This window comes from Macadamia integrifolia, chromosome 14 (assembly GCF_013358625.1).
Source record: "Macadamia integrifolia cultivar HAES 741 chromosome 14, SCU_Mint_v3, whole genome shotgun sequence".
Taxonomy (NCBI): domain Eukaryota; kingdom Viridiplantae; phylum Streptophyta; class Magnoliopsida; order Proteales; family Proteaceae; genus Macadamia; species Macadamia integrifolia.
In genome coordinates, this window is record NC_056570.1 from 27,628,298 (window position 1) to 27,636,284 (window position 7,987).

The window sequence follows — 7,987 nt, forward strand, 5'->3', positions numbered from 1 at the left end:
AACATTTATTTAAATGAAAAATTAGCATTTAGTATTGTAACCTTGATTTACAACGATAAAATACATTTTTTACAACAAATATTTTTTTTTTAGCAGCCTATAATTCACGATGATGAGTAATGTTAACAAATAAGGAGATCCTACCACCATAGTAGGGGAATTGGCCGGTTATCGGCCTTACTAGTAGAAGCATGACAACATTGAGGAGGCTCAAATGCTCTTAGAGGATTAAAACCATGGCTCTACCCATGCACTAGTGTTTAACTTTGAAAATTGATTTCTCATTCTCCATCTACCCTCTAATAAATTTCTTTACAAAAAAAATGAGAAACTAATCCTTCAACCTAAAAATCTATGATAAATATGAATTTATCAGTTAAATTCTATGATTTCCTCCAATGTCTCGGTCTTATCATTTGAATATTCTTCATCATAATTCATTCTCATATTCTAACAAGGTACAATTAGTCTAGGAGAAAAAAAGAACACAAAATGGTGTATGGTGACAATTTTGGACTATGGGTTGTTGTAACTCTTAGCATGACACATCATGCCACCTCACCTACCATTTTAAATTCAATCCTATCCCATCTAATTCCCCAATGGATCCCTTCAATTTCACTTCTACAATAAGTAAATTCATGTTTAATCTTTTTGATAGACTTATTTTAGGCATGTATATCTCTGTAACTGATTCTCTTTCTTGTATATAGAATTATGAGGAATTATCACTCCCCTCCTCTGAACTATAGCTAAATATCAAGTTCGCCCACATTTTTACAAATATTTGACTCCCCTCCCCTCAAATGAAAAGATCCTATCAACCATGTCTGGACGTTAAAGTTTATTGTTAAGTCTTCAATCTTTGTTATAATGCCCGAAATACCCCATCCCTTTAGACAATAAATTATACCCTTAATCGATCAAAACAGCCCTACCCTACATCTTCAGACTCCAATTGATCATATTTCCATCTCTCCCTGCATCTCCTTCTTCTATGTTTTGCTTGGAACATTCGATTATGCATGATGGACGTTGAAATCTGCCACAAAATTTCCGTTCACGGCCTCCTATTGGCCAACCACTGCTTCCTCGTACCCGGAGACCGAAACCATTTGATTATAGAAATTGTTAATACACTTTAGAAAGACCTCCTCCTCACTATGGTATTACTTCCACTCAAATTTTATTCTCTATTGAGTTCATTGGAATATAAACATTGTTTTTCTCTTTTACAAATTTTAAAGGTTACAATTCGTAAGATTCTCTGGATGCAAAAGTTTAAAGAATTTAGTTTAGTATCTGAGTCACTGGTTGAAACAATTTGGATTGCAATTTAGTTTCATATTCTTATTTCAACAAAAACTGTAGCTATCGTAATTGTTTTACATTCCCCATTTTTCCCCCTTTAAGAGCTGCAAAAATTTGCCACATTGTTGTGATTTACAGAGTTGTTCATTGTCCTGTCTGTTACGTGCACATGCACATGGGTGGTTGTCATACATGTAGGATGGTGATAGAGTAGAAAGTGGGTAAGTAGTTGTAGGAGTCAATAGTTACATGTAGTTAGGAGTCTAATCTAAGTGGTTGTAAAGTCATAGGATAATGGGATGGTGGTTTTACATGGGAGTTGTGGTGTGTAACGGTTGTAAATCTTTCTTTAAACATTATTATCTAAATGGAGTGGGAAGAATGTTTAATCGTTATTATTTCTCTAGCGAGAATGAGGTCATCTTCCCCTATTAAGCTAAACCCAATTCCTACTTCCTCTCCCAAATCCCTACTTTCTCTCCATTGTTTACCCCTTTTCTTTTGCAAGATAGCGAAACGAACTCAATCATCTGCATCCGTACCAGCTTGGTGTCAGAGCCGGTTGATGGATCAAAGAGTAGAGAAATTGGAAGGGGGGGTTAGTGCTCTTAAAGAAGAGCAACAACAGATCCTACCTAATCAGGACCAACTCTCTGCCGATCAATGAGATGTTCGAAAGGGTGATGACTAGCTCTCCAACACATATTAACGTGGAGCAAGGAGCACAATCAAGGGCATCTATGCAAAATTCCGACATTGGAGAATGATCTACGTTCCAAGGACTACCCTTGCACACTGCAACGACACAGCAATCGTTCACTCCACGGTTGGTGAAGCTGGATTTCCCTCGGTATGGTGGAGATGAAGATACCACCAGTTAGATGTGCTGAGCGGAACAGTTCTTCTCTTTTCATAAAACGCCTAAGGAAGAAAAGGTGGCCTTAGCATCATTCCATTTGGAAGGTGATGCTCAACGTTGGTACCAACTCTACAAGCAGGAGGTTGGTAGCACCATATGGCAGAATTTTTGTGAAGGGCTACACATTCGCTTTGGTCCCACTCAGTATCAAGACTTCTTTGGAGAATTGGCGAAGCTCCAACAAACTGGTTCTATCCGAGACTATCAATCAAGGTTTAAAAAGACCTTGTCCAAGGTGGGAGCTCTCTCTCCTGAGCACCAAGTTAGCCTTTTTGTTAGCGGGTTAAAAGAGAGCATTAGGGCCAACGTCCAAGTAGGCCGACCCAATTCCTTAGCAATTGCCATTGGACTGGCTAGGTTGTATGAGGCTCGCAACTTCTCACAATTGCAAAGTTCCTCAATACCAGATGTGGGAGGGACTCTTATGCCATACAAAGAGACAACCTCTAGTGGTCCTACTCTTCCAGTTCGACAGGTGTCACCCGTGAAATGCAAGAGAGGCGTGCGAAGGGTTTGTGCTATAACTATAATGAGAAATTTGTTCTGGGACATCGATGTAAAAAATTGTTTTTACTTGAGGCCTGGAATGCTAAAAGGATGAATCCTGAAGAAGCTGTATGGGAAGAAGACTTAGAGCCCAAAATAACGCCATTTCTAGATTAGGGCCTTGAGGGCAAGCCCATTCTTTAAGGGGGAGGGAGTTGTTACGTGCACATGCACATGCACATGGGTGGTTGTCAAACATGTAAGATGGTGATAGAGTAGAAAGTGGGTAAGTAGTTGTAGGAGTTAATAGTTACATGTAGTTAGGAGTCTAATCTAAGTGGTTGTAGAGTCGTGGGATAATGGGATGGTGGTTTTATGTGGGAGTTGTGGTGTGTAACGGTTGTAAATCTTTCTTTAAATATTATTATCTAAATGAAGTGGGTAGAATGTTTAATCCCTATTATTTCTCTAGAAAGAACGACGTCAGCTTCCTCTATTAAGCTAAACCCAATTCCTACTTCCTCTCCCAAATCCCTACTTTCTCTCCATTGTTTACCACTTCTCTTTTGGACGATAGGGAAACGAACTAAATCGTCTTCCTCTATTAAGCTAAACCCAATCCCTACTTTCTCTCCCAAATCCCTACTTTCTCTCCATTGTTCACCCCTTCTCTTTTGCAAGCTAGGGAAATGAACTCAATCGTCCATATACGTACCGCTGTCATACAATATACTTGCTGACAACCTGGCCATGAACCATAGCCAGGAACTTTGCTTTCACATACCAAGACATACCTTAGACTGGCAACAGCTGGTTAGAAATATAATATTCGAGCTTGGACTGTGGTCATCTGACATCATGTGTTTAATCGTGTTTCGTGCAGAATCAAATGTTCCAAAAGAAACATTGAAGAAGGAGATGCAGGAAGAAATGGAAATATGACCGATTGGAGTTTGACGATGCAGGGTAGGGTTGTTTTGATCGATTAAGGGGTATAATGAGTTGTCCAAAGGGATAAGGGTATTTTAGGCGTTATAAAATAAAAGATTGAAGACTTAACAACAATCTTTAACGCCCAGGCACAGTTGATAGGATCTTTTCATTTGGGGGGAGAGGAGTGAAATATTTGCAAAAATGTGGGAGAACTTGATATTTAGCTATAGTTCAGGGGAAGGGAGTGACAATTTCTCATAGTTCTATTACATGGAACCAAATATATACAAGAAAGAGAATCAATTATAGAGATATAGATGCAAGTCTTTGTCTCTTTAACATTGTATCAGCCTAATAGCTTTCCTGGGTATTTTTCTTCTTCCCTCCGATGGCTACTGAAACGCCAACGGCTCCACAACCTGCTATTCAACCAAAATCACTATATTTTCTTCACAATTCAGATCAGCCCAATACTCTATTGGTGATTCCTGTCCTAAATGGGGACAATTTTTCCACATGGCAACGTGCCATGCATATGGCACTTGAAGCTAAAAACACATTGACGGTACTCTCCCCAAACCCGCTAACATCGACCCTGAGTTTCCCCTTTGGATCCAATGCAATAGTATGATTCGTTTTTGGCTTTGTGCACTCTTGCATTATGTCCATTTAGAATATATTCTCTTGATTGATACAGTCCGTGACGTTTGGGTCGATCTCCATGACTGATTCTCCAAGAAAAATGCTCCTCGCTTCTTCGAGATTCGTCGTGCCATTTCGACTCATACTCAAGGTCTGGATTCGATCTCAGCTTATTACACTATTATCAAAGCTTACCGTGATGAGTTATCTTCCTGTCGTATGCTGCCCTCTTGCCAATGTGGTGCCATGACAACTCTCAGTGCTCTACTTGAGACCGACGCTATCATGGATTTTCTCCAAGGCCTCAATGATTCTTATGTTGCAGTTCGCAGTCAAATTTTATTGATGGATCCATTGCCTTCCCTTACCAAGGCATACTCTTTATTGCTTCAAGAAGAACGACAAAGTTCGTTGCATGATCTCTGTCCACCTCATTGGAACAAGTAGCTATGGCTTCAATGTCTACCAGCCATTCTTTTCACGGCCCAAACCAATGTATCACTATAACTTTTGCGACAAAGACGACCACTCGAAATCTCAATGTTATCAAAAGCATGGGTATCCCAAATGGTGTAACTCTCGCAAAGCCACCAACCCTGCTACCTTAGCTTCTGATCGTGGTCTTTGTCCATCTTCAAGGTCTTCACATGTGCAGCTGTCATGGCTTCTGCCGCAAAACCATCTCTCACCGCTGACTAGGTCACTCAACTTCTGTCCTTGCTTTCACTAGTCCCCCCTCCCTTAGCAAATCTCGCTGGTAAGCGTATCTCTCCCCATTCTTCTTTAGTGGCCACCTGGATTCTGGATACCGGTGCCGCCGATCATATTTCCTATGACCTCTCTCTTTTTTCAAGTTGTTCCCGTCCCACCCCATCCTTTCCAATTACATTACCTAATGGTGCATATACACCTGTAGCACATGTTGGTATCATTCCCTTGCTCCCTGGTATTGTCCTTGACCATGTACTGCATGTACCTGCATTTCAATTTAATCTTCTTTCCATCAGTAAATTTTCTACTACAAATAATTGTTCAGTCATCTTTACGTCTGATTCTTGCATTCCTCACCTACCATTTTAAATTCAATCTTATCCCATCTAATTCCCCATCAGATCCCTTTAATTGCTCTTTTACAACCCCTGGTTCCCATTTTGATCTTTGGCATTGGCGCTTGGGTCATCTTGGCCCTAGTTTAACAACTTATTTCAAGGCTTTGGATTCTAGCATTTCAATTTCAAATAAATGACTTGCACTGTGTCCTCTGGCAAAGCACACCAGACTCCCTTTTCCCACTAGCATGATCTCAACCACATCGTGTTTTGAAATAATACATTTAGATATTTGGGGACCATACCACACCACCTCCTTATTTTGAGCACGTTACTTTCTTACTGTGGTTGACAATTTCTCACGAAGCACTATCGAATGCTATAAAGCTCATCTCGTCGCCAAAGGCTACAATCAAGTTGAGGGCATTGATTTTAGTGACACATTTGCTCTGGTAAAAAAATTGGTTACTGTATGAGTTCTTATTATTATAGCCGCAGATCGCGAATGGGATTTGCACCAAATGGATGTCCATAATGCCTTTCTTCATGGCGATCTTTATGAAGAAGTATATATACTTCCACCTTCTGGTTATCTCTATAAGTCCTTATATTGTTATACCCGTGCCCTGACTCGGTCTAATTTAAACTGTTGTAATAGGTCTCGGACCGGAGATCAGAAGCACAGTCGGGTTTTGGCTACAGCTGCCCATTGCCAAAGGGGGAGAGATGACACCAAATGCTCGTGCATCGTATGCCAGTCTAACTGGAGGGGGTTCATACCTTCCGACCCCAGAAGGTAAGTGACCCGACTCCTCACACATGAATCCCGGCACATACCGAAGTTGTCAAAAGACCCTGAGCACGGCTGAGGGTAACTACCCGAGCAAAGCCAGTTGGTGGACAACAAGTTGTCTTGACCACAAGAAACAAGCCACCAGAAGCACTGGGCCTAAATCCGGTGGATTGTTTTCTGTGAGCCAAACAGGCTACTATCAAGGTTCCGATGCCCTTGGGTCCCGCCACTCTCATTGTAGATAGTCACGGATGATCTTAAATCATCCTCCACATCTTCCTCATGACGTGAGCACATTACGAACCTAAGTGGTTAGATTCTCAGGCTCCGACGGTCTTATTAACCCGATCGGTCCAAATAGGGTCCAACCAAACGGACCCTAAGGCCCAATTTAACACATAAGTTGGAAATGAGGATATCATTTCCTCATTTCCTTTGTTCTCAACGTAGGAGAGGAGAGAAAGAGGAGAGGAAGGAAGAAGAAGAAGAGGAAGAAGAGGGTGGAAGTCTTACCTTGGTGTTGACTACCACCTAGTTGTCGGAATCACTGTCAGAGGTAAGTATAATCATTCCTACTACCCTCACTCATTTTGACCTAGGTTAGGCTAGGTATGGGTGTAATTTTAGTGTACAAACCCTCATGAGGTCGGAAAATGAGTGTTCTACCTCCCTAGTGCCGTGCCAAGATCAAATCAAGCCTGGTGAGCTCCAACAACAAGAATTGCCAAATGACCAACTAGAGTTTTGATCGTTTGATCAACGTATATCCTAAATGGCTCAATGGAATCGGGATTTTATTGGCTTAGAATGATGCTAGAAACATTCCCTACAAACTCCATGGAACAAATCCCTGCGATAGGGCTCCAGCCGGAAAGCCCCAATTCGAGCTAGATAGTTCCGTACTGCCACTGGAAGCAAGCCACTGAAACACTGGGCCTGCTTTCGGTGGGCTATTTTCTATGAACCACAGAGCTCTATGAGCTCTTTGCCACCACCACCGGAAACATGACTAATATTTTTTGTGGAAAACCCCTATTTCTGATGACATTGCTGTCACTGGGGAACTTTGTCTGTACCCTTTGGGGGTGACCCAAGTGGGCCCCTCCTGATGTTCCCAACATGTATTGATGTACGATTATCTTTGTGTCTAGGATAGTGACATGCACGAGCCCCGAGGCTAAAACTGAGTTGATCGATCGGTGGCCTTACCTAACCCTAACACACACAGAGATAAACAAGGTAAGGGATGGTTGCTTTATTTTGGGATCATTTTATGATTATAGAACTGTTCACATGTGTAGAACTTACATGACTTATTACTTGTTCAAATGATAATGGCATGCTATCACATGTTCTATTTTATTGATTTGATATGAACTGTTGTGGATATGTATGGCGGGATCCAATGTAACCGAGGTGGTACCGGTACCGTGGTTGTCATATGTGTGTTGCATTGCATTGATTTTGTGCATTAGAGTTAGTTGTAGTCGTGGATTACACTTTGTGGCCAATGTGTTACCAGTATCGTGTACTCTGGGACTGTATTTGGAAATGGATACGCTTCGTGGCCAACGATTGGTACCGGTGTTGCGTAGTCCATACTCAACTATTATATCCATGCTAGATTAGGTAAAAGGTCATGGATTACACCTTAAGGCCGATGTGCTCCCGGTATAGTATACCCCGGGACTGTATTTGGAGATAGATTACACTTTGTGGCTGAGGTATTATCGGTATCGTGTAATTCATACTAACTATATCATTATGAAGGCATGTAGTATCTATATGGTTAGGTATCACTCCCTATGCTATGAACCCTTTCCAATAGGGGTAAAGGTGTTGGATAACCCATTG

The 7,987-nt window shown here is 41.3% G+C and overlaps 1 protein-coding gene across 4 annotated transcripts in view; it reads right to left on the reverse strand.

The window, feature by feature from the left end:
- The window catches only part of LOC122061916 (citrate synthase, mitochondrial), a 69,368-nt gene that overhangs the window by 60,056 nt on the left and 1,325 nt on the right, over positions 1-7,987 (reverse strand). The gene's annotated exons all lie outside the window — the stretch shown is intronic.